The following is a 26587-nucleotide window of genomic DNA, read 5'->3' on the forward strand; positions in this document are numbered from 1 at the left end:
TATGTGCTGCATGTGTGGTGCTGGTGGTGACTTGGCACGTCACTTGTCGTCGTCTGTTTCTACTAGGGTTGCCAGAAACTGACCATGATCAAAATCGATTATTCGGCAGCCCTGGCGAATAATAATCGATTATTCGACCGACCCTCCCCCACCCCCGCGGGAGAGAAAGAAAAAAAAACTCTGTCAAAAGGAATTCCGTTGTGTTCTTTACTGGAACATGTTTAACAGTACAAACAAAATAAACGACAAATTAAAAAAATGATACAGCTCCTTGAACTCTTTTTACCTGCCGCTTTGTTCATCTTTAGTCGCACGTGTGAGGGAGAGAGGGGGTGGGGGCGGGGTCGGTGTGTAGCGTGCTGCAGCAGCAGTCTGCTCTGCACGCAGGCTTCCTCCAAGTTTACAGTAAAACAAACTGGTGGTATGACCAATGGCCATTTACAATTATTAATACTATTACTATTATTAGCATTAGTCTATATTTTGGTTGAAACTAAGCCAGAAAAAAAAAAAAACATAAATAATAATAAAAAAATATATAAATAAAATCGATTTTTAAAAATAATATTCGATTATGGAGACTGTAACGAATATTCGAATAATCACTGGCATCCCTAGTTTCTACTGGACCGGCTAGACTGGGGCGGAGATGACAGCTTTGCAGTGGCTGGCATGGACCCACGTGGCTCTCTCGGCGACCTTGACCGCTGTCTGGGTGACGAGAAGCACCTGGTAGGGACCTTGCCAACGGCTGGATCTCCAGCTCTTTCTCCGGAAGTCCTTGACCAGCACGAAGTCGCCTGGTTGGATCAGTGGAGTGGACCAGTAGCAGGGGTAGGTAGAGCTGCCGCTACCTGGCGTCTGATATCTGCTAAATTGGATGACAGGTTAACACAATATGACAACATAGCATCCTCACACAAAGTTGTGGAGGGGAGAGGACATCCTGGAGCCTTGATCCCAATCTGTGGAGGAGCGGCAAAAAGGATCTCAAAAGGGCTGAGTGGACTCCGTGTTCGTTTCCGCATCCTCATGTACATCAGCACAATGGGCAGGGCTTGTGTCCAGGATAAACCTGTCTCTGCGCAGCATTTTGCTAGCTTGTTTTTGATTGTACGTTTCTCTCCGCACCACCACTCTGTGGATGGTAAGCACAATGCTTTCTGATGTCCATGCCAAGGTATTCTCCTATCTGTGCAATGGCCTCATTAGCAAAATGTGAACCATTGTCGCTAGAGATCTTGCTTGGTATCCCCCATCTAGGAATAATTTCCTTTAGTAAAACTTTAGCCACAGCATTTGCTGTCTGTGCGTTTACCGGAAAGGCTTCAACCCATTTGGACCACATGTCAACCATTACAATACAGTGTTTCTTACCCTCTGATGGACTAAGTTCGATGAAATCCAGCATTAGGTGCTCAAATGGTCTAGTTGGGGGTGGGTGTGCACCTGTTCCTGTAACCTTTACCGGTGTACCAGAATTTTGCGTAATGCAAATTAAGCATGCTTCACAGTGCTTTTGAGCTGTTACTGTGAATCCCAATGTTGATTGATAGCCTCTAACATCCCCCCTTTTGACACATGATCCAACCCATGTGTTAATTTAGCAAAACGTGAGAAAAAATGCCTCGGGAGAAATGGATTAGAATTTGGACCAACCCAGATGCTGGAGGTGGGGTCAAAGGTAACACCAGCAGTTTTCCACTGTGCTTTTTCTGTTGGTGGAGCTAACTGCTGCATGGCAGTTAGTGACGACATATTGTCAGTGATGGAGGAAACAGGGATTGTTAACAAATGAGTGTGCGTGTGGTGCGAGAGGAATCAGGGCGGCTGCCTTTGCAGCTGAGTCAGCAGCAGCATTTCCTAATGAAACGGGGTCGGTGTTGCTGGTGTGTGCAGCACATTTACATCCTGCAACCTCTGACGGGAGCAGAATTGCGTCCAATAAGCCTGCAACTAGGACATGGTTACGCACTGGCTTACCGTCAGATTTCAGGAATTGTCTACACTTCCAGATAGCCCCAAAATCGTGTACTACCCCGAAGGCATAACGTGAGTCAGTGTAGATATTTACAGATTTGCCTTTTGCAAAAGTGCAGGCCTCAGTGAGTGCTACGAGCTCTGCTGCTTGTGCTGAGAGGTGGCATGGGAGCGGTCCGGAACAGAGGACAGCAGAATCTGAAACAACAGAGAAACCCACCCGATTAGTGCCCACAGGGTCGCGAGAGGCGGACCCATCAACATACAAAATGAGGTCAGGGTTGGTCAGGGGTACATCTTTTAAGTCAGGTCTGGGAGTACATACAATAAGAAGCTCGGCAACACAGTCGTGTTCGTCACCGTCTTCTGGGAGTGGCATAAGAGATGCTGGGTTCAGAGTGGTACAGCGTCTGACTTCAACATTAGGCATGTCTAACAGGCATGTGTGATATATAAGACAACGTGCAGCAGAGAGGTGTGATGTTCTCTGTTCACAGAGGATGAGAGAAACAGCATGTGGAACCAACAGTGTTAAAGGTGCATAACCTACAATGTCACGTGAGGAGTTGAGAGCTTTTTCAGCTGCAGCAACTGCACGGAGACATTTAGGCAGGCCAGCAGCTACAGGGTCTAGCTTGGAGGAAAAATAGACAACAGGCCTCTGTTTTCCCCCATGATCTTGAAGGAGAACTGAGGTCATACACCCATCGCGTTCATCTACTGCCTGTGTAAAAGGCTTGGTAGGATCAGGTAGACCTAGTGTCGGAGGGGATTGGAGAGCCAGCTTCATGTTAATGAAGGCTTCGTCGGCTTCCGTCGTCCATATAAGGCGATCCGCAGGTTTCAAACCGGTGACATGCGTGATTGTACGGAGTGGCTGTTCGAGCGGAGAATAGTTAGGAATGAATGACCTGCAGTATGAACACATACCCAAAAATGACATCATCTGTCGCTTAGTGACAGGTTTTGGCAGAGCAGCCAATGATGCAATACGCTTATCTGAAAGCGTTTTTCCCTCTCCTGAAATGATGTGACCCAGAAATGTAACTGTCTTTTGCACATACTGAAGTTTAGACAAACTGGCCTTGTGGCCCTCAGCTGCGAGGTGTTGTAACAAGGAGATGGTATCAGCTTCAAACTGTTCTGCTGTGGGTGCGCAAATCATGAGGTCATCAACATATTGTATGAGAGCGGTGCCTTTGGAAACTTGTAGAGAGGCCAAACTTGTACACAATGCTTGGTTGTACACAGTGGGAGATTCACAGTAGCCTTGACACAAACGTATGAATGTGTATGGCTTACCCTCATATTCAAATGCGAACCAAAATTGACTGTCTTTGTGTACAGGGACACTGAAAAATGCATTTGAGAGGTCTACAACAGTGAAAAATGCTGCAGAGGCTGGAACTGGAGCTGGAGAGAGAATGAGATAAGGATTTGGAACGAGCGGCGCGCGTGCATGTACGGCTTCATTTACAGCTCGTAAATCCTGCACAAATCTCCATTCGTCAGGAGGTTTGTCCCGGATCGTTTTAACAGGAAACACTGGAGTGCGTACCGGAGAATCATTACATGGAACAATGACCCCTTGTTTAAGCAGAGAGGTCAAAACTGTCCGGATGCCATCAACAGCTTCACGCTTGAATGGGTACTGGGGTTGGTTTGGGCGGTAGGTAGACTTTGGGGTGATAACAATAGGTTCGGCAGAACGGATTAGACCAACATCATATTTGTGAGCTGCCCAGAGTGTCGGAGGCACATCTTTTAGCGCGGCAGGAAGCTCAGAAATATGAGAGTATCCTGAAAACACAGGCTCCCCTGGGCCTGGCACAGGGTTAACAGAATTATCCCCAATCAGAGCCAGAGTACGCAGCGCGTGTACATTACAGTTGACATCATACTTAAACACATCATGTGACATAGAGTACATGATCTGAGGTGTGTGTGTGGCTGTCCAATCAGTAATAGATTCCCAATCTTTAACGAATGGACCCAAATCCCTCCATTTATCAGTGGGGCCCCTTGCTAGTGAAATGTGTGGGACCGCCCCCGGTATTTGATACAGCTGGTGTTGTTTGGGTGTGAGTGTGACAGAAATAGCGCTGCGCAGCGAGCTCCAATACATCGTTTTAAGCATGATTTCATCATTCACACATTCCAACAGAAACGGTTCATCATATTATTTGCATTTATCATCAGAAACACTAGCATTGCAATGCAAATGAGGAGCTTCCATAAACACAGCCAGTGAGGAGACACGCTGACGGGCCAAACGCAACAGTTTCTTAGAATCAGGAAATGTTGCCAGCCATTGATACACATACAACAATTCTTCATCAAATGAGAGCTTTTGGACCATCATAGGAGATGGTCGTCTGACTTTTAGACCCTCATTTGTAGAAATGAGATCAAGGCCAAACCGGAGGATCAGATCTCTGCCCGATAAATGTATAGGGCAGACAGATGACAGAAGAAAACTGTGTTTTACTGATGTGGGAAATGGATGGCTGGCATCACCGTTATCTCTACACTGAATTGTTACAGAAAACTTCTCCTTTACAGTCACACCAGCAGCTCCTATTGAGTGGATAAATCTACCACAACATTTACAATTTGGCAAATCTGCCAGTTTTACCACAGAATGTGTAGCCCCAGAATCAACCAAAAATGTAACACCAACACCCATGATAGCCAGAGTTAGTGTGGGACATTTCTTAAATGCTGTTTCAGTGTCATATTTCAAATATGTACCCTCTTTAACCACAGGCATGTTTTCTAATTTTTCTAATGTATCAATAGCTTGCACGATGTGTGTGTGTGTGGCACTTCCCCGTCTCACTCGACCGAATTCCCTCCTCTTCCTCCACCTCCTCCCGCGGATGATGTCAGTTTGAAGAATTGTCATTGTTTTGAGCAGATTGGGTGTCTTTCTTTTGGGTGTTCTTCGGACATTCAGCGATAAAGTGACCCATTTCACCGCAGTTGAAACAAGCACCATTATTGCCAGTGTGGTTGCCTCCTCGTCCTCTGCCTTTTCCTCTGAAGCCTCGGACACCTCCCCTGCCTCCTTGGCCCCCCCTGCCACGGGCGTCTCCTTGGGGTTGGTGTGACCAGGCGGTTGTAACGGCTCGGACCATGGTCAGTTGGGCCTTGTTTTTTCGGTCGCAGCGTTTTTCGTTTTTCTGCCTCTGCTGGATCCCCACCCACGGCACCGGCGTCCAAATGGTTTGGGTCTCGATACGCCGGGGGAGGTGGATGGACCTGAGGGTGGAACGGAAATCCGTGGTCGAGGAGAGGGTCCCTCGTACCTGTAAGAGACGGATACAGAGAAGTGGACATCTGGTGGAATGGATTGTGTGATTTCGGACAACATTTATTTTCCCTTTTTCGTTCACTTTCATCCTCCACCTTTATTTTCTTTATTGCCGAGGCCAACTGCCTCCTTTCACGGCATTCTGCTTCATCCTCCCAGTATTTTAAACACTTTCTGTGACTTTCTATCTTTTCTAACTCTTTTACTTTAATTGTAGCCTACTCTTCTTTCTCATTCCATCTTCACACTCTTGTAATTTTTCCTTTTGGTCTTTGATTTTTTATTTACTCAAAGATCCTCCCTTTGGAAATCCGAACATTTCCGTCCATATATTTAATTTAGACAGACTGCTTTCACCATATTTTGCTCGCATGACATCTACAATTGGGCCCTCAGGAGGCTCTGCCCCCTTACTTTGCTTTGTCCCCATGGAGAAAGTCTTTAAGTGTTACCAAAACACCCGTCGGTGATGTGATATTTGTTCCTCAGTACAAATCACACAAAAACTGATCGTAAAACCTTTTACGACGGATATACCAAATATCCTACGGATATACCAAATATCCTACTTTTGAGCAACCCGCTTAATAAACGTCATGGAGGTTATTTAACTTTTACTTTTAAACAATTAGAATTTGTACATCTCACCAGATATTTTAGAGGAATTGAGTTCGTTGGATCTCGTGAAGTCAATCAGTTTCACTCAGGCGCTGGTCCTCTCGTCCCGTAACACTTTCTGTCGAGGTAGAGGAGAATCCGAGGATCCCGGCGGCCAACCACCAGCGTCCCTGGGTGTCCCCGACGGAGCTTTCAGAGTACCAACTCTTCTGACACCAATTTGTTGTGGATATTTTAAACTCGTCAATACTGTAAAGATGTACAATGAGAGTAATCAATAATAAACTGGTGAAAGCAGGCAGCGTTGTCTTATGGTTATTTATTTGAAGCTTCAAAGGTACATGTCTCACAGAGTACAGAGTAGTCTGCAGGAGTGTGCACAGGGTATAATGTGTGTGTGTGTTTTATAGAGGACTGTTGCTGTGCAGGAAGTAAAAAAGATAAGACTTTCTTTAGAAAACTGTTATCTTACAATGCTCTCATAGGGAGAACCGCATCCTCCAGGGATGACCTTGGCAGGAAGCTACCGTGTGGTACAACAGGTCGAGTTGACCAAACAATTTCTAAGCATAATATAATCATTTGGTTTTACCATATAAAGTAACATAAGTAATTGCCACTACAAGTCATTCAAGGTAAAATCAATGACCTTTAGCTCAGTCAGAACTGAGAAATAAATAAAGTGGAGCCAAATGATTTGGTCCAAAGACATACTCCAATCTTTCTTCTTTTTTGTTTGGAAGGCAGTTGAGGTGGTTAATAATCTCGTCTTGGCCTTGGGCCTTTCAATGCCGCCAAATGAGTATGAAATGTATAATGAACAAGTGGTTAATATCTATGAAATGCATGCATAAAGAAACCCCAGAAGAATAGGATGCTATCCATCTCTTATTTGAAGTGTTGAGAAGAGAAGACACTTACACAATTATGCTATTAGACAAGATGTTTTTTTCATGTTCAAACACAAAGCTCTGAACATTGATATAAAGGTCAGATATACAGTATGTTTCTAGAATGACACACAACACATTTTTGTAATTAGCATGAGCTAACACTTCAAGGAGCTGTATAAATGTAAAGTATGCTCTTTGTGAAACAGAGGACGTGGAAGCAGCCAAGATTTCTACCCACTGAGTGGTTTCTAGTGGTGACGGTATGCAAAGTGTGACTAATATAATACATTCTGCCCAAAGAAACGCCTCAATTTTGTATAAAAATATAAAAATAATGGAATTAAGTGTCCCCTTGGATGCTAGTATGTGCACTTGTCTCAAGGCCGTTACCACATAAGTTATATAAGCAGTATTTTGTCTTCTCAAACAGACACGTTTTATAATTGCTTGATTCCCTAGAAGTATATTCATAACTTAGGCATCGATTTGGACCATCACTACACTCTCCTCTCTGTTATATACTTTTCTATGCCTCTACCTCTACAACTAAAACTTAAACTTTTATTATTCAGGGTGAGAAAATGAAATCCTTTATATACAGTTAAAAGATTATATTCTTGAGCTGTTCCATGAGAAAAGTGCTGTGCTGAGAAAAAAGTATTTTTCCATGAGCTAAGCATTTTCAAGGTTTTCACCTGGCGCTCCACAGACATGGCAGCAAGATAATATCACCAAAAAGAAAACAATTTGATCATTTTTGTAACGGCCAAGACGTAGTCTGGACAATGGAAAACAACTGATCTATAATTATGTTGTGTGTGTTTCAATGTGTAGCCATATAGCGATGGAAATAGCTGTTGGTTGATTGGTCAGTCTAAACTGTGATTGCATGACATTTTCTACAGACATTCAATGTTCCCAGAGGATGTATCCTTGTTCATTTAGTGATCTGCTGAGTTGGTGATTGACTTTTGCTGAAGTGCCACTAGGAGATAGACATTTATTTTATGCTATATGGGCGGCAGGAGCTGTAGGGACTTGGCTTGGGAACTGAAGGTTTGCCAGTTCAAGTCCCAAAAGAACACAAATATGGCGTGTCGACTTGTAGCTGGAGAGGTGCCTCATGGGTACTGCCAAGGTACCAATAAACAATCATTTAAAAAAACACTTATTTTAAGCTGAAAATCTTAATTTTAGCATGTGACTGAAAATACAAATACCAGTGTGGTCTCATATATCCATTAGCATAGCTCTAGTGTTTTTTCAGCATACTGCACATTCCATTTTCCATTCCAAACGTTTGGCTTGAAAACGGACCGACATGCAGTCACTGAAAAATGTCTGATGTCTGTTTATTCGCAAAAATCTGTTTGTCTTTGCTGGTATGGCATCATGAGCAAACAGTAACACATTTGAGTGTTGAGCCAAATCCAGCCTGTAATAAATTCAGCTCACCTGGGAAAGTGTGAGAAGCTGTCAGAGCAGATATGATGTGATGACTGTCCGTTTTACTGAGCACACTGTCGAACTTAGAGTTGGACTGTTGGAATTACTATATCCACTCACTGATTTTACTGCTCTGTTCGGCATGGGCCATAAAAAAAGAAGAGGAGAATAGTCCTAACTTTAATGAGATCTTCATAGCTACAGCTACTCTACCATGCTTTTATACAGCGGCCCAGGAGAAATTCTAAGGCCATTATCCAATCTGCCTCTCTGTGTGTGTGTGTGTGTGTGTGTGTGTGTGTGTGTGTGTGTGTGTGTGTGTGTGTGTGTGTGTGTGTGTGTGTGTGTGTGTGTGTGTGTGTGTGTGTGTGTGTGTGTGTGTGTGTGTGTGTGTGTGTGTGTGTGTGTGTGTGTGTGTGTGTGTGTGTGTGTGTGTGTGTGTGTGTGTGTGTGTGTGTGTGTGTGTGTGTGTGTGTGGAAATAAATTGGAAAAAGTAAGAGGGAAACACGAAGCAGAATAATAAGGTAGCATTCATAACACGCATTGAGAAAGTGTCAATCAAAAATGCCTTTCATTTGAGTCCATACCACAAGTGAGATGAGAAAAAACAATATTATATTGCATCATGTATTAGGCAAAATCCCATTAAAACCCTGTCTGATAATACAACAAAAGCAAATGCAATATGAAGAGATCAAGTTAATGCAAAAGAAGCAAAACGACAACGACATTTAATTAGCACATCAGGAAATTGAGTTTGTACCAACCTAATGAATATTTGGATTATTGCTTGTACCATAATGACAATTTGATTTGTGTCATGGACTCTTTGTTAGTCAGTATGCTAAGCTTGGCTAGGCTAACAATAGCTTATCTTTAGCTTCATACTGTATTTAATGGTCAAGAGATGTATGGATCGTTTCATCTAACTCGCAAAATAATGTGAATAAGCATATTTCACAAATTCTAAAATATGAATTTAATGGGGTAGAGAGGGTTGACTCTTATTGAAGTATTCTGTCATGGAATGTTTTAATAATAAACGTCTTCGAAATTGATCTAACTCTAACAGTATTTCTGACATCTCATCAAAGTTGACTTACCATGATTTTTACTTTGCTATTCTTCCCACGTTTTGTCAGCATGGAAATATCTCTAATGGCACTCTATTTCCATCTTTGATATCTGTAATCTTTAATCAGGCTGGCTATCTTTGATCTGCTGTTATCTTTGTTATTCGGAGTCCTTTCTGTCAGCTGAATCTGTTTGATGAGCTTTGCTTTGATGTGCTATATCAGGTATGTCTCTTGACTGTGATGGGTTGTGTTTTGTCCCAAATCATTTCCAGGCTTGTGAGTAGCATCAATATTATCCTTCAATCTCTATCTATGCAGGCTCTGTTTGTGATTTAAATCAACCCTAAAGCCTTTTCTTTCAATCAAGTCGAACATGCAGGCAGGCTCGTCTGGGACAACTGACATAAAGGACTAGACTAATTGCAGTCATGTCGGGCTTACATGTTGGAAAGCAATAACAGAGATGGAAATTGCAAGGCATATGCAGTACAGTACAAACTTCAATGTGACAAATGTTCATGTTTAGTAATGTTACGTTGTGTTATGTCTTTCTCGCAGATTGAATGCCACCTTTTGATGAAAAGCTTCAAAAACGAATTTTATTTGCAAATGATCCCTCACGGCAAATTGATGAAGCAGCAGGGGTACAGTTTAATTATGTTTGTAGCCTGTGAGAAAACTTCATTATATTAGGCACAGACAGACGAGAGGAGTTTTAGGAGAGATTTCACACTCACTCGTCTCCCTGATGTGATGGAGGAACAGAGTGTGCTATTAGGGGTTGGACCTTCTAAAATATTAACCACCTTGAAGAAAAAGATACCCAATTGATTAAGCCTGTAGCCATTTCAAAATGTAATTAATTACTTCACGAAGCAATGACTTTGTGCTCATTCCGTGTAACCCACCGGATTAACTACAAAGTCCTCATAATGGTCTTCAGCGCCATTAACCACATAGGCCCCACCTACCTACAGGAACTGCTAACCAGAAAACACCCACATAACTCACGCACACTCAGGTCAGCCAGCTCCAATCTCCTGGCTGTTCCGCGGACAAAACTGGTCACCATGGGAGACCGTGCTTTCTCGGGCTCCCTGGGTCCACGTCTGTGGAATCAGCTTCCAGAGAACATACGGACTTCTGCATCACTCTCAGTTTTTAGGAAATGCCTCAAGACCCATCTGTTCCGCACCGCATTTTACTGACTGTCCTTTACTTTATTTATTTATTTTATATTAACCTTTTATGCTCTTAACCTTTTTCTTTTTCTTTTTTATATTACCATATTTTATTTAATATGCTCCTTAGATATATTTGTATTTGATTTGTTTTATTATTTTCTCCTTATAGCTTTGTGAAGCACCTTGAGATGACGTTTTTAAAGTGTGCTATATACATCAAATGTATTATTATTATTATATTATTCCTTAGGAGCTGGACGACCAGTTGGTTCCCGTTTAATGAGGAACCCAAACATTCTGGACCATTAACTCCAGTGATAGCTTCTCACCCAGTGCAGACACACAAAACATGCTGGCGCTTCGCTGTAGAAGAACCAGAGTGTAGGAAAACTCTGGTACAAAAAAAAGTCCTGCAATCAAAATGTTACTCAAGTAAAAGAACAAAAGTTTTGCCATCAAAATATACTTAAAGTACCAAAAGTACTCTCTATGCAGATAGGGCAATTTCAAAAGAATACTGTATATGATCTGTTTTCATTATATTGATGTATTGATGTGTTTATCAAGCTCCAAAAGGTTGAACACATTTTTATTATTTTATGTACTGCTCGGTAGCTTTTATTTAAAGGTGGGATAGGTCATTTTGGAGAAACCAACTTGAGTGCGCTAGAATTTGAAAATACACAATCCTCCAACACACACGAACGCGCACATGACCAATGAGGGTACGAGATAAGTTTGTGCACAAATGGAAGGCTGACAGGCAGGTAGGCCATCCAGTTATTTTAGCCGGGCCAGCTAAAATGATTGGTCATGCTTTTTACAGTACCACGGCTTCCACAGATGAAGTTTTTTAATGGATTTTTTGTCAAAGCACTTCAGATATTCATTGCTATCGGGATGTTAAGAGCATTCCTTGGAATATAACAAAAAGTGTATCTCGAGCCGGTTTCTCAAAATTACCTACCCCACCTTTAAGTGTTGAGTATATTTCACATCATTAATCTAAATCTACTAACTAAATGTATTAAATAAATGTAGAGGAGTAAAAGTACACGTTTTACCTCGGAATTTTAGTGGAGTAGAAGTAGAAAGTAGCAACACATTATAATACTCAAGGAAAGTAGTACCTTAACATCTTACCTAAGTACAGTTCTTGAGTAAATGTACTAGTTACTTGACACCACTGCTTACAGGTGTTTTTTACTTCTATTGTCACACAGCTACAGTATCATGAATCTTTTGATAAGAAGCGGACAGATATTTTAAACAAAAAAAGCTCTGATAAACTCTCTTTTTTGTAGCTATTCAAAAATAAACCATCAGTATACAAGTGTGGTTGATTTGAAATTAGCCCATCATTGCCTTCAAAAGCCCAGTCAAAGGTTGCCTGATTATGTGTAATTGGGTTATTATCATCAAAGCATCCGTTCTTCTTCATCATTTAAGACAAAAACGCTTCTGATTAACCTTTCGATAACTCCTGAAGCCTCATTGGAAATGAGGCATTGGATGGACCTCAGGTTGCTTGATGAGAATTGCAGTTATCTGATCAGTTTGAAATGTTCCTCTTGCACTCCTGTAGCCATTTGTTTTTCCTCTCCGCTGTGCGAGGGAAAGGGCAATTGGTCTAGATAGAATACCTAGGATGTCAGCTTCAATCACTTCCAAATGAGCGGAAATGACATAACTGACAGCGGCCGACTGGGATCCCATGGAGCCTAAGGAAGTGCAGGATAGTGAGGAGATGATTAAAAAGAGTGGAAAGAGAAAGCCCGTTTATTGATCTGATACGAGCCATCTTCCCTGTTTGTGCTGTGGGACAAATGATTTGACTTTGAAAAGGGATTTTCAAGTGATGGGGTTCCCTTGTTATGTCCTGGAAGAGCCTTAAGGGATGGAAAATAGTAAATAAGATTTTCTGTTTGCTGCCCTTCACCTCTGAGCAGCAAAGACAAAAGCACAGTGTACACAACAAAGCAATTTTAGTTACTACTACAGTGAATCAGCTTTGGAGGTTGTGCTTCCATATGTGAGGAATTTCTCGTCGGAAACTAATAAATAATGCTCTGATGATGGAGTTATTTGTCTGGGGAAACCATTTACAATCACTGGGCAAATCAGCCACGCGATGATTCAGATTCGTGTAATGGAATAATTAGGCTTTTTTTCTTATTTGGCACTTCAAAGACAGAAAATCAATCCTACAAAAACGTCTTGATTTGAGATGCAGCCCTCAGAGCAAAACTTTAGTTTGTTGAATATTATGCTTTTATTGGAGTTTCAGTCTAGACATGGAGACATTCTTTGATTTTAAATCATGTTTTGACCACACAAATAGCTATTTTTTTCAGTGTATTGAAGCAGATGGAAAATCATTGGTTTTTAAGTTTTACAAATGTAACTAAACAAAATTAAACCATGTTTCAAGACAAACTTGGATATTGATACTAAATATTTGTACCTAGGAACTTTATGGTTAACGTTAATTCAAGATGCACTTGTTGACACTGTATAATCAGGACCAATAATGGATTTTACTCAACATTCTATTTTAAATGAGTAAGTAAAAGACCAGCAGTTTTTCTTATTGAAAAATCTTTGATAATCTTCAATAGTGTCCATATCATGTACCTTATATGACTCTAAATCAATGCAGCATTGTTTAGCTACACTCAAAAAGTAGGACATTCCTCGTAGGATTTTTGTGCATTTTTTTATTCTCTTTGAATATTGCTGGAAAAAAACTAAACTCATTCCTTTCAATAAATGTGATGTCATGTGACCCAAAGACTCCAAATCAACGCAGCATTGTATCACACACACACACACACACACACACACACACACACACACACACACACACACACACACACACACACACACACACACACACACACACACACACACACACACACACACACACACACACACACACACACACTCTCTTTTGATTGAATATTTGTGCTTTTTACTTGTGATGAACACTCAGTTTTTTCCTTTTTGAATAGTCTCTTTTTCTTTTGAAAGCTTCCATGTTGTCAGTGACTTTAAATACAGACTGTATCTCGTTTAATTGGATTTGAGTGCTTTTTCTATTTTGTATGATTTGTTTTTGTGCAAATTCAGGAGACCCATTTTCTTTTTAGAAAAGCAACAAAGTAATTTTCATAACAATATTCTCCATTCTCTTTTATGCAAGGTGTCCCTAAAGTGTGTTGTAAGAGTTTTCTGCATGCAAAGCTTACAAGTCAACATTTCATAAAGATTTCTTTTAATAAAGAGTTCCTGCACATAAACCTTCAATACCACACTTTCTATACAAATGATAAAAGAGCTACAATGTGAAATGAAGGAAAAGTCATTTATAAATTCCTAGTCTCAGCCTCTCTCTGTTTTTCGGCTTCTGTTTCTGATTGATTTGTTTAAAAAAAAAAAAATCCTGCCAGAACTCTTGGAACGAATAATCCATCAACATTCAGCTACTTATCTCGTATAATTTCCTGTGACTTTGTGTGGCACAATGATAATATACAAAGACAGATTGTGACACAACAATAAGGAAAGGCATTAATCTTCTCTTTCTAGCCAAGTTCAATGCTGGTGCAAGGAACATTATTTGATGAGCTGGTACTCACAACAACACATGACAGTTTCAACATGCAGCTTTGACACTTTAGCTGCAGGCTGCGGCACATTTGGTGGGTGACACATTAAGGGGAGTGAAAGGGGATAAAAAAAAACATCTAATTGACATTTAGCTGCCTCTAGAAATCTGAGGTTGAGTTTCTGAGCTGCTCCAGGGATTTCATATATGCTTCACACACATAATGTTATATTGTGGGGTCACTGGTTTAGTCCTCTGAGCACAGATGAAACACCACTTACAGAAAATGTTCTAGATAAAAAACAAACAATTCCTCCTCTGCACGAATGCAGACGCGAGCAATAGCATAGCCAAAGTGAAAATGGAGTCAAAGATATGGTATTTTTGAGCTGCAGTCTTTACAGTTTTTCTCAATTGCTAAACCCACTATTTAAAATCAAAATTCATTTCTTCAAAACAAGCCATCTAAACAGAAACACACTTGCCATAACTCTGAATATCTTTTGCGAAATGCACTTACATGACCAAAACTGAAAATACTGGTCACAAAAAAGAATAAGTCGATCTAAACAGAACAAATTGTCCTCTAATGAGACAAATGTGTTTTCATAACTGAAACTCCGGTCACCATAATAACCCATTCTACCATAACAATATACATTTCTTGCAAAGTGCTCTAAGGCACTCAAAACTAAAAATACCCCTTCCAAAACCAGATACCTTCTCCAAAAACAAACATTTGTCAGCTCATTAGAAGACTATTTGAACAGTCATTACTAAGTGGCACACTAAATACTGACTACAATCATCAATACACAAACCTCAAGCTATCGATATTGGAAACTGAACGGAAAACTGACAAGTTGGGAGAAACAAACTTACATATAGGAAAAACAGTGTGTTACTGTAACTATGTCATTGTTTTTATTTCTCATTTTCAGTAGTGCACCGTAACAGAAACAAAAGATGAATAGCAATACACTGGAAAAAAAATAACATGGGTAAATGATGTAAATCAGCAGTAAATCAGAGAATGAGATCTATATAGCTTTACTGATCTGCTCTTTGCCGTCTGTCTGGCCACATAGCCTCATCTACGTCACAGCGTATGTCTTCCCTTGCAAGGCAGCGTGGGAAATATCTCCTTGCGTGTCAACACCACCCTTGACAAACATCTTACTGAAGTGAGGGAGGTCTTTTATAGGATTCTCACTACTGTAATTACAATTACTATAGGAAATTCATTGATGTCAGCTGTGAGCAATTCATTTACATGGAAGTTAAGTACTCAATTCACCCCAATACAAAAAAAAACATTTCTCAATGTGCAAAAAGGAAAAGACCACAATTACTGACTGTAAAAATGTTGTATCAGCTATAGCTAATCCTCCCCATATGAACATCTCAAAGAGCTATGCAAGTCATATCAACACTATTATAGCTTTACCGGCACCATTTAAAAAAATATTTTAAGTACAGTCATGCAAATTCTATCATGTAAATGTTTTCAATGTAACATCATTACTGTAAGGTATACAGTACATTCCATGGAGTTACCTTTTTCAATGGGGTGATTGACTGATAACAAGTGTTAATATTTTGCACATCAAGTGTCAATTAGTGTAGCTATGGTCTAAGTTTATGAGGAAGTGTTATCCACTGTGAGAAGATTATTTTTGTTTTGTAGACATGAGTTACACAAAAGATTTTTGATCTTTGTGTAGAGAATTGTAACTTCAGTTAGAGAATTGTGTGATCTGTTTTGCAAAACACTGCTTAGCATCTGCATTTTGTGTGATATCAATGATAAATGGTATACTGTTGTAGAGAAATGGTTTTCTGTTTCGATGGCTGTGCTGTTGGTTTGATGAAAGGAATTTTGATTCTAAATAGTGGGTTTAGCGATTGAGAAAAACTGTAATATTGCGATTTGGAACCGGACACAACCCCTATTAGGTTATTCTGACTTTTATTGTTTTTATTCCGCGTCAATTTGATCGCATATGTTGCACACTTCATCTTATTTTGTTACTCTTTTATACGATATATCAATGTTTTACTTACTTACTGTAGTTTAGTGTTTTACCTTATTTTGTGCTTTTGTTTGGTTGTTTTTCTTGGTCACTTTTTGAAAAAGAGTGTAGTTTGTTGCAGAAACTTTCAAAAGATCTGACCTTATACATCAGCCCAGCCTGGAAATTCGATTCCTAATCTCAAATAGTTTTTAATCCCCCTAAGACATTTCTTTCCGTTCGAGTTGACCCAGAAGGTTAATAAAGATCCTGGAGATGCTGCATCTCGCAGAGCTGACTTTCCCCGAGGGGATGAAGACATTGTGACTGCTCCCTGAAACACTTCACCACAATAACGATTGTTAAAGGGATCATGTTGCTGTCATGATCTTCTTGTGGAAATTACATGAAATGAGATGATGACTCACACTTATCTAACCCCTATGTGCCTATAATGTGTCCTCCTGAGGCACTGAGATGTATTTCTGGCAGACACTTTGGCTGAAATAACAGTCCTTTAATTGCCTCTGGCGTGTAGTTCAGAGCATGTAAGTTATCTGGATGAAGGATACAGCGGCCATTAGCAGGCGGCCTGTCAGGATATTGACCATTAGGACCATGGCACTTGTCACCTCTATCAGCCTAAAGATCAGAATCTGGCCCCAAAGAAATCGCGTTGACGCTGAATTAAAGCTCTGATACTCATAAATGATTCATATATTATGATTCGTATATACATCAGCAGCATGATTGACGATTGTCTTTATAGATCCAACCACTAAAGCATGCCCAAGGAAGAAATATATGAGCACCATTATTGGACAAGTCAGTCTCAGTCTGAAGCTGATATTTACAACTCAATATCCATCAACATGTCAGCCGTGCGCATTGGCGCATCATGCGTGCTTGGGGTATTTGCTGATGCTTAGTATAACCGTGATTCTGATAATGTTTATCTCAGAAAAAGTTTCTTTGGGCTTTTTTGTTTTTGAAGTCTTAAGGGACGGCGTGTTGGAAATGTCCTTTGATGATTAAAGATTTAAGTAAATAGAGAAGAGTATATCGAACAAGCTCTCATGTCTTCCATCTCCATATTAAAATAAAAACAAACACTGACATCTCCTGTGATCCTCAACCAGCTACTCACAGTTTCTTTATTTTGGATCATGTAAACAGGGAATTTAAATACAGAATGCTTGATGAAAGGGAGGTTTAAGGATTCACATGTAAATGTAGCATTCTTTTCTACACATGTGTTTGCATAATGCACACACAAGGTTCAGTATGTTGCTTTGATGTTGCATTCTTACATTGTTTTATATTTCGTTTCGGACGATTATTTCCCTCTTCATAGCCTGTTTCTTGTGCTTGTGTAGCTCCAGTCTGAGCATCATTAGATCTTATGTGTAACACTTTCCTTATTACATACTACACAGAATACATAGTTGTACACATTTACAAAGACTGTTTTAAGTGTAATTTAACTTATAAAGTATCCATAACTGACGTATAGATAGTATTAATAAATGATGATAACATATTTGTAATCATACAAAAGGACACATTTTCCTGGCTTATAAACACATTAGACTTTTGGACAGGTTATTTATAATTATATAGCTTTTTAATAAATATTTACATTTGATCTGTCACAATCTTTTATACTCATTAAGAAATCGTCTAAGGATTTATGGTCTTAAAATCACTGTAATAATGATAGATAGATAGATAGATAGATAGATAGATAGATAGATAGATAGATAGATAGATAGATAGAGATGAATATTGAGCATTTGGAGTGTGAATAAAACTCAATGTTTCTGTACTCACAATCTAAAGAGTTTGAGTGTAGAACATTTGAATCAATCAACAGCCTTTTAACCAGCAGTAACTGTGAGAAACTTTTAGTCTGAAAGCCCATTTATTTCCCTAGGTTCCCCAGGTCAGCCCTGCGTGTTTTAGACGGTTACGGCAGACGGCTCTGTTATCGCTGACGGATGTGTGCTGTTCCCTCTTTGACAGGGCTTATTAGTGAGACTAATGCCTGCTGTAGGCCACCTCTGGTCCGCATTTAATCACACGTGTTGCTGTGTGGGATGTGCTCTTTGGGTTTGTTCGTCAGAGTTATGAATAGGTTCAAGTGTGTCGCGCCTGCTGGTGGATGTGTGAACACCTCAGCAACGTTTTCCAAGAAGTAAACAGCAGGACATAGTCTTTATGTACATAATCTCAAAATCCCATCACTTTTACTTGGAAAATAATATTTTCCGAGTGTTGAAAGTCAGATAAAATCATCATAGATCTTAGAATAAGCCAGCCCATCTGGCTTTCTCTGCCGAATGAAAATCCCGGTGATTTTTTTTTATCCTTCCCCTCACACATCAAAATTGTTGTGCACATGGATCCCATTGTTTTTATTAAATAAATATATTACATGCGGCTCGCTGCACCCTCACTGCGAGTGCGAGGGGGACCCAAGTTCCCATCAGCAAAAACACGTGGTTTTGCTATCCTGGCTCCAAAATGGTGGAATGAGCTCCCCATTGAAATCAAGACAGCAGAAAGCTTACACATCTTCTGGCGCAGATTGAAAACTCATCTCTTTCGACTCCACTTCGAGCAAAAAATATATATATAAAAAGCACTTATATACTAACAAAGGACTGGCTTATCCAAAGCTAGTTGAGTAGCACTTGAAATGTTTGGCTCTATGAAACCTAATGTACTTATATGATTCTGTTTTCTTCAAGTTTGTATCTTCTTGGTCGAAGGCACTTATTGTAAGTCGCTTTGGATAAAAGCGACAGCTAAATGCAATGTAACCTGTAATTATAATCTAACAAAACTAACTTTCGTTTCTCCACCATTTAAAATGAACGAGCGTTATTTTATTTTCTGAAAACTCAACGAGGTGGCTGGGGTTTAAAATACAATAGACCAAAAACATAATTTAGAGCTAATTATAGGGACACGGAGACACAGTACTGAGTTTGTGAGCTTGTTGTGTTCCAAAGCAGTTGTTCAGTTCCAGAGGAAAGAAGAAAAGCAGTGTCATTTGTGAAGGTTAAAAACAAGTTAACCTCCATGCTCTTTTGCAAAAATACTATAAATAAATGCATTATTAAAAATCACATTATAAGCCTCATTTAACTGCGTTAATATGTCACCAAGTGCTGGAAAGATCTATAGTTTTGTACTCATTTTAGGTTCAAGGGAGTAAAATATCTGAAATAGTTTATTTGTTGACTTCCTGAGGATTATTTGTAAAAGAAAAGCTACCCTAGTAAATAATTTTAGATTAGTAATTTAACATTGGAAAACTTTAATTTTCATATTGAATTGTACGCTTGCATGTAATCATATTTTAACTTTTCTTTTGGTGCACTGCAGACATTTTTGTTAACTAACAGGCCCTCTAGGTAGAAATGTATTGGAATTAATTAATAGGAAGCAAATCAATGGGACTGTACCGAAGGATATTTCATTTTTTAGGAACCTTTCTTTGAATTTACAGTTACATCAACCCATTTTGAAGAAGAACAGAAATAGACATTTGTGTGAGGTCTTGCTGTACGAAAAAAAGAAATTACCATTAATGTATCTGATGCCAATGTTGAACTGAAACATTAATCAGGCTGACATTGTAAAGCTATATTATAAAGTCATTCAATCTTGTGTTAAATAAAGAGGAATTGCCAGTAAAGCTCTATGAAGAAAATCCACCTGAAATCAGGCCTTTGGTGAACACCTGGGACTCTTTACTCAACACACATAAATGAACATGCCAATACCAAATCTGCGCTGTCAGTGCAACAGTTTAGTCGACTTTGTAGCCACGTCTCATGCTTTCAGGTGTTATTATACTGTACGTCTTCCTGCCTTTAGTGCTCAGGTTCCTTCATCAACAAATATGATAAAGGAGCTAAATTGGCTGCGTATGCTTCGGGCTGCACCTGGCACTCTGCTCAGTCTCCTCTCACTTCCCCATCTGAGTTACTGAGGGCCTGAATGCACCATCAAAATGTCGGTGCTGTATGATATTCATAGCTCAATGATTGATGCTGGTCCTCTTTACTAGTGTACTGGCACTTCCTGACATACCGCACTGTATATAGGTACATACATATTTTATATGCACATGGCTGTTAACAGAAAGCCCAGTGGAATAGATTCATCAAGAGTTGAAGAAACATGACATTAACTGGAATTTCCTGCTTGTCCCAATGCACATGTAATAATAACTTAAGACCCATGTTAAGTTATTGAACAGACATTAACGCAAAGAAACATTTCTTGCTCAATCAATATTTACTGATTTTCTTTCTGGGCATTGGAGTCAGACATTTAAGTCGATCAAAACATGAGAGGGAGAAAATATGAACTATTGGTTTACCTTTCTGAAAAGATACTTTTTTATTGATACATTGACTTTTCTGACTGAGCCAAGGGTGCAAACTTTTTTAACCATTTTTCCAAGTGCAAATTAACAACATGGATTTACATCATTTAATGTGTCTCCCACACTTCCATACCTCTGTTGGATGTTTAAGAAAATATCATTTGTATTAGACTGCTGTAGATACTTTTCTATTGCTTTAATCGGATAGTATTCGCTTTTAGGTTATTTTTAAGACACAGGTTAATTACACCATTGGGATGATGCAGCTTTGAAAAATGTGGTTTACGGCTTGTTCGTAATGAATGGATTAACCCCAACAAATGTACTGTTCTGGACCAAATGGGAATGAGCTCTAAAGCTAACACGTGACGAAACTGATCTCCATTTCAAACTATCCAAAAAGACTTTCAAATGAAATGTCTATTCAAATACTTTTCAACCTTCAGTAACTGGACATCAATTCAAGCATTTATGCACTTTTGGCAGTAACTTTCAAAATATGCATTTAATCATGCCCAGAATCAGACTTTCATCATCAATGAAATCTAAATGTGTAAGTCTCAATGTCCTTCATCAATTCACTGAACTCATTTGACTCCCCCCCTTTGACGTCTTTTAATCATGAGCCACTGTATTCAGATTCTCACATGCATTCAGTCTCTTGTTCACAGTAGCACACTATGCTATCATTATTCTCCCAGAAGCACTCTCTGGCTCTCATCTGCACCATAGCGGATGAGAGCCAGGACTATTGGAGCCAAAATCCTCACTGCTCTGCAGCAGATGCAGCTGATGTGTCCAATCCATGTTTAGATGGAATTGTCGGAGCAGCTGGGCCCTTAGAAAGAGAGTGGGCAGAACAAGTCTCCAAACAAGCTCAACGTTTTTCTGAAGAATCTCTCTGTTGTCTTTTAAAGGGGACCAATCATGCAAAATGTACTTTTTCATGTCTTTTATACATAAACATGTGTCCCCTCTGTGGAAAAAGATTCTGAAAGTTTCAGGAAAAAATATTAGCTCACTTTTTGTCCTGATCCATTTATATTAAAACCTGTCTGAAAATGAACAGATTTTGGCCACTTTATGATGTCATATCGATTTTTTGGCTTGTGTAACCATTAGCCAATCAACAACCAAGGTAACCCCCGCCCACCTTATCACCTGAATCTCCTCCTAGAGCACCATTGTGTTCTTTTTAACCAAATATCTTGCAGAGGGGCGTGGGGAGGGGCTCCTTATTTTCATCTAAAGTAACAGACCCAGAATCAGTACTTTTGAAACCCAAACACTTCAGAGACATGTTTTGTATATATCTGAGACCTATAATACACTGAACAAAAATATAAATGCAACACTTTTGTTTTTGCTCCCATTTTTCATGAGATGAACTCAAAGATCTAAAACATTTTCTATATACACAAAATAACCATTTCTCTCAAATGTTGTTCACAAATCTGAAAATAATCTGTGATAGTGAGCACTTCTCCTTTGCCGAGATAATCCATCCCACCTCACAGGTGTGGCATATCAAGATGCTGATTAGACAGCATGATTATTACACAGGTGTGCCTTAGGCTGGCCACAATAAAAGGCCACTCTGAAACGTGCATTTTTGCTTTATTGGGGGGTCTGGGGGGGTCCGAAAACCCTAGGATTGAACCCTAACCCTAACATGTCACCCATCTCCTTCGCATAGAGTTGATCAGGTTGTTGATTGTGGCCTGTGGAATGTTGGTCCACTCCTCTTCAATGGCTGTGCGAAGTTGCAGGATATTGGAAGGAACTGGAACACGCTGTCGTATACGCCGATCCAGAGCATCCCAAACATGCTCAATGGGTGACATGTTAGGGTTAGGGTTAGGGTTTAACCCTAGGGTTTTCGGAGCCCCCCAGACCCCCCCAATAAAGCAACACTGCACGTTTCAGAGTGGCCTTTTATTGTGGCCAGCCTAAGGCACACCTGTGCAATAATCATGCTGTCTAATCAGCATCTTGATATGCCACACCTTTGAGGTGGGATGGATTATCTCGGCAAAGGAGAAGTGTGGCCAGTAGCAGCTCATTAGCATTTAAAGCTAGTACAGACACAGAAGCAGGGCTGAAACAGAGGGGTTTAAGCCATGCTATGCAGGATCTGTTTAGGACTTAGAGCCAAACACTTCAGAAACATGTTTTGTATATATCTTATCTGAGACCTATAATATATTGTTGAAAAAGAGCCTACTAGCAGACATTTAAGCAAAAATAAAGTTTAAAAAAAGTTACAGGGGACATGAACTCACACAATGACCAGGTTATCATTCTGTGAAAAAAAGACAGGGTCTCAACCTTCTCAGATAAAAGTAGAATAAAAGAATGTGTAGGACTGTGTGGGCAATCCCGGCAGGCCTCCAACTCTTCCTTTTGCTTTAACTTCAAAGAAGATTTCAAAGGGGAAGGATCTCTCATACTCCTCCTCCCCTCCTGAGATCAGTTAATGGGGGGCTGTCGTGAGCTGCTTTTATTCTCTAGAGCAGCCACATTGTTCTGCTGCTGCTGCTCTTTAATCCATCTGATAATCACGGGGTTTAGATCCAGAACAGAAGGATTATCAGGTGGTGGAATTAGCAGTTCACTGATATTAAGGAATGATTGTTAAAAGTTGTGAATTATTATATATTTAACTTTATGCAGCGCCCTGAAAGTCTATTAAACTTAGATCTAATTATTTTGTTATTCATTCACTTTGGTTTACAATTTAAATGCATTTGACCAGGATGAAAAGGCAGAAAAGAGCATTCTCTTTAATACCACAAGTATTACATGTACAAGAATTACATGTAAAATAAGTCTTGCTCTACTTTGTGCAATATATGAATAAAAAAACACTTTCTTTAAGCATTTAAAAAGGCTTTAATGTTCTCAGAATCACAGCTGAGGCGTTGTTTGACGAAAAAAGAATCCCAACTCAAGGTCTTACTCTTTTTCTTTCAACCAAATCTTGCCGTTTTTCTCAGCAGTTTGCTTTACATTTACACCTTATAAATATAGGTGGTTGTATATAGGGGTTAGATTGTGACGTTGGACTCAGTTTAAACATGAATTCAATTTTTTCTGTGTACACTGATTCCTCTTCAGTGACTTTTTACCCAGAAAATGCTGTGAAAGCTTAGTCTGAGTAGTGCTGAATGTGTTTTGAGCTTAGCATCAAAAGTAGAATAACATCTTAAATTCAATTAAATCCCTTCCATCTTATTGCAATGCATGCATCGAATATCCATGGCAGGTAAATACTGAATCTTGCCATTCCGACATATCCATCTTTCTTTCCCACTGCACGGCTTGTCCGATGGAGCATATATTCGCGGTATCCAGTACGCGGCATGAATAATTTAACAGGACAACGCTGTTTCTCTGGTTTCTGCAAGTATCCTTAAAACCATCATCCCCCATGGCATCCATTTTAAAACACAGTTTTTCTATTCTCTCTCCAATACCTGTTGTGTAATCTCATGCTAATTCAAATGCATTCTTTATCCAGCACTTTGCTCAGAACAACACACTGTCGATATAAACCATCATGTACTGCACAAAGCAGACCCAAGGGAACAATGGAAATAGAAATATCCAGCTTTACTTGTCCGTTATTTTTTAGTAATACAGCACATGTGACTTTTAGATGCTCGGAACATTTATTCCTGATTTTATGTTAAGTGTTTTGACCGAGCCTTGAGGTCGGGAGAAAGTCACACTGTCAATATACAATTCACGTTATATTCTCCTTTATATATCTCACTGTGTGGAGCAGTTCGGTCTGATCTATCAATATCATATACAGAGCACACATACAGGATTATGAGGATGCAGGAGGTTTACACATGACAGAAATGGGGCTCAAATTGGGTTTTGGTCTTACAGCCCCTGGGGGGAGTGTTTAAAAGGACAGTAGGTTGTACAGCCCTTGTTCAAACCCTGCTGATGTGTCACAGTACAAACTCATCCTAAAGCTAATAAGGATGGATGTTGCTTCTGGGATCGTTTGGGAAAACATGCATTTAGAAACTTTTGAATACATTACATTGTTTACAGAACACACTAAAACTGCTTTGATAAAGAGGTTGACTTAAAAACATTCTAAATATTTGTTGGTGATGAATGATCATAAAACAAGCCTTTGAGTTTTCTTTTTTTAATTGTGAGTATTGTTCCTGCCGAGCAGCTGCATACATTTTGCCAGTGTATTAATGAGCCTGCTATTTGCACAGCTTTAAGGATCAAAGCATAACCACACTGTGCGGGCTGTTTGTACGACTTCATTAAGCTGTAGCTGGAGGTACTTTTTAATTGGTAAGAGCAGGGTGGGAGCTGTTTCTGACTTCTGACCAGTTTAAAGGGCCCTAATATGCTAATTTTCAGGTTCATATTTGTATTTTGTGCCTCTACTGTGACATGTTTACACAGGGCCGGTTTTTGGCATAGGCGACATAGGCGGTCGCCTAGGGCGCCAGATCTGGGGGGGCGCTGCGCTGGTGCTGTAGCTCTGGGAGGGAAAAAAATATTTTTGACCCTTGGTGCTCATCCTAATTTCGGCCTAGATGAAACAACATTCATAATTAAGTAAATGTAACACCCTTTTCACCCCCGTTACACGTTTCATTTGCCCTGTACGATGGGCGCTGTAAGTGATGAAAGTGGGGGATGTTGGCTTATCAGGCGCCCGCAGCTCACAGCCAAAGTGCGAATGAGTGTGGGAGCGAGAGAGAGAGGGAGAGGGAGAGAGAGGGTGCACCGGTACCGGCGCTGTTGTTATTCTGGTGCTAGCTGCTCTAACAGATATAAAAAGAAGATGTTTCTACTACAAGGGTGGAGGAGAGCTCTCCTGTCAGTCTGAGAGGCTCAGTGAGGTAAAGGACTCTGAGTGTTTAGATAGTTCACTTTAGTCTAAGTTATCTCAGTCCCAAACGTTTTGATCACAATTTATGTAAACACATGTTTCCAAGGCACAGCTTTATAATTATTGGGATAAAGAGGTTTGAAATAATTTCAATGTATAGGATAGGACAGTAAAACAAAAATATTGTTTAAAACTGGAGAGATAAAAAAACAATGCATAAATTAATAAATGTTAACTAGGTAAAATAAGATATTTTTTTTTACAACAAAAATAAAATAAGTTACATTTATTTTGTATTGGCTATGGTAGGTTATTGGTTATGTTTACATACTTATTTGATTATTAAAATGTCAACCAATCTTTCTCATATGGGTGTTTTAGAGTTGTACCCCCTAGATCTAGTCTCTAGTAAGTGTGTGCTCAAAGTGCACCAGATTGAAGCCTTTTACTTTAAAATGTTCAAAGATGTTCATCGGACCCCGCTAGAGGATGTGATGTCCACCCCCCAAATCAAACATGTTCATACAATACTGAATACATTTGAAGCCTTTTTGATGTATATAACCTATGTCAATAAGTTTCTGTTTTCGTAGTGTATTTTTCTTTTGTAGAGATTTTTCATCGCCAGCTAGAATCTAGCCTATGGGGCATACATTGGCTAGAACCGGCCCTGTGTCTCCATGCTTTAATGTTCAAAAAGCTCTTTGTTTTTCTCATACTGCCAGTGCTGCAGCACCTCTTTTCACCCTCTGTCTGAAACCAGAGCCCAGTCTGCTCTGATTGGTTAGCTGACCGGCTCTGCTGTGATTGGTCAACCACTTAGAGATGTCCCGTCCCTTAGCCTATTATGCTAAATGTGTTGGATTGCTAGCCAATAGCAGCGTGAGTGAAAGAAAACTAAATAATACACTACAGGAAAGGGAAAATCAAAACAACACAATAGGGCCCCTTTCAAAATTATAATTTGCAATGCATTTTAAATTAGATATATTGCACACTTCTTTCCATATGGCAATAAATGAACTTTGCTCTGGTTTTAGTGGTTGTAAAACGGAGCATGAAGCCATAGCTACATACTTAATGAAAACTCCCTGTCTTTATGTTCTGATAATTTAGGTGCTGCTGACAAGACTTAATATAAATGCACTTCCATTGCCTTAACACCCCCCTCTGCCTGATATATGT

General features: G+C 39.7%; 1 long non-coding RNA gene across 1 annotated transcript in view; it reads left to right on the forward strand.

The window, feature by feature from the left end:
* LOC307026217 overlaps positions 1-26587 on the forward strand; it is a 39590-nt gene that overhangs the window by 5171 nt on the left and 7832 nt on the right. The window lies entirely within an intron of this gene.

This window comes from Notothenia rossii (assembly GCF_949606895.1).
Source record: "Notothenia rossii genome assembly, chromosome: 12".
NCBI lineage: Eukaryota > Metazoa > Chordata > Actinopteri > Perciformes > Nototheniidae > Notothenia > Notothenia rossii.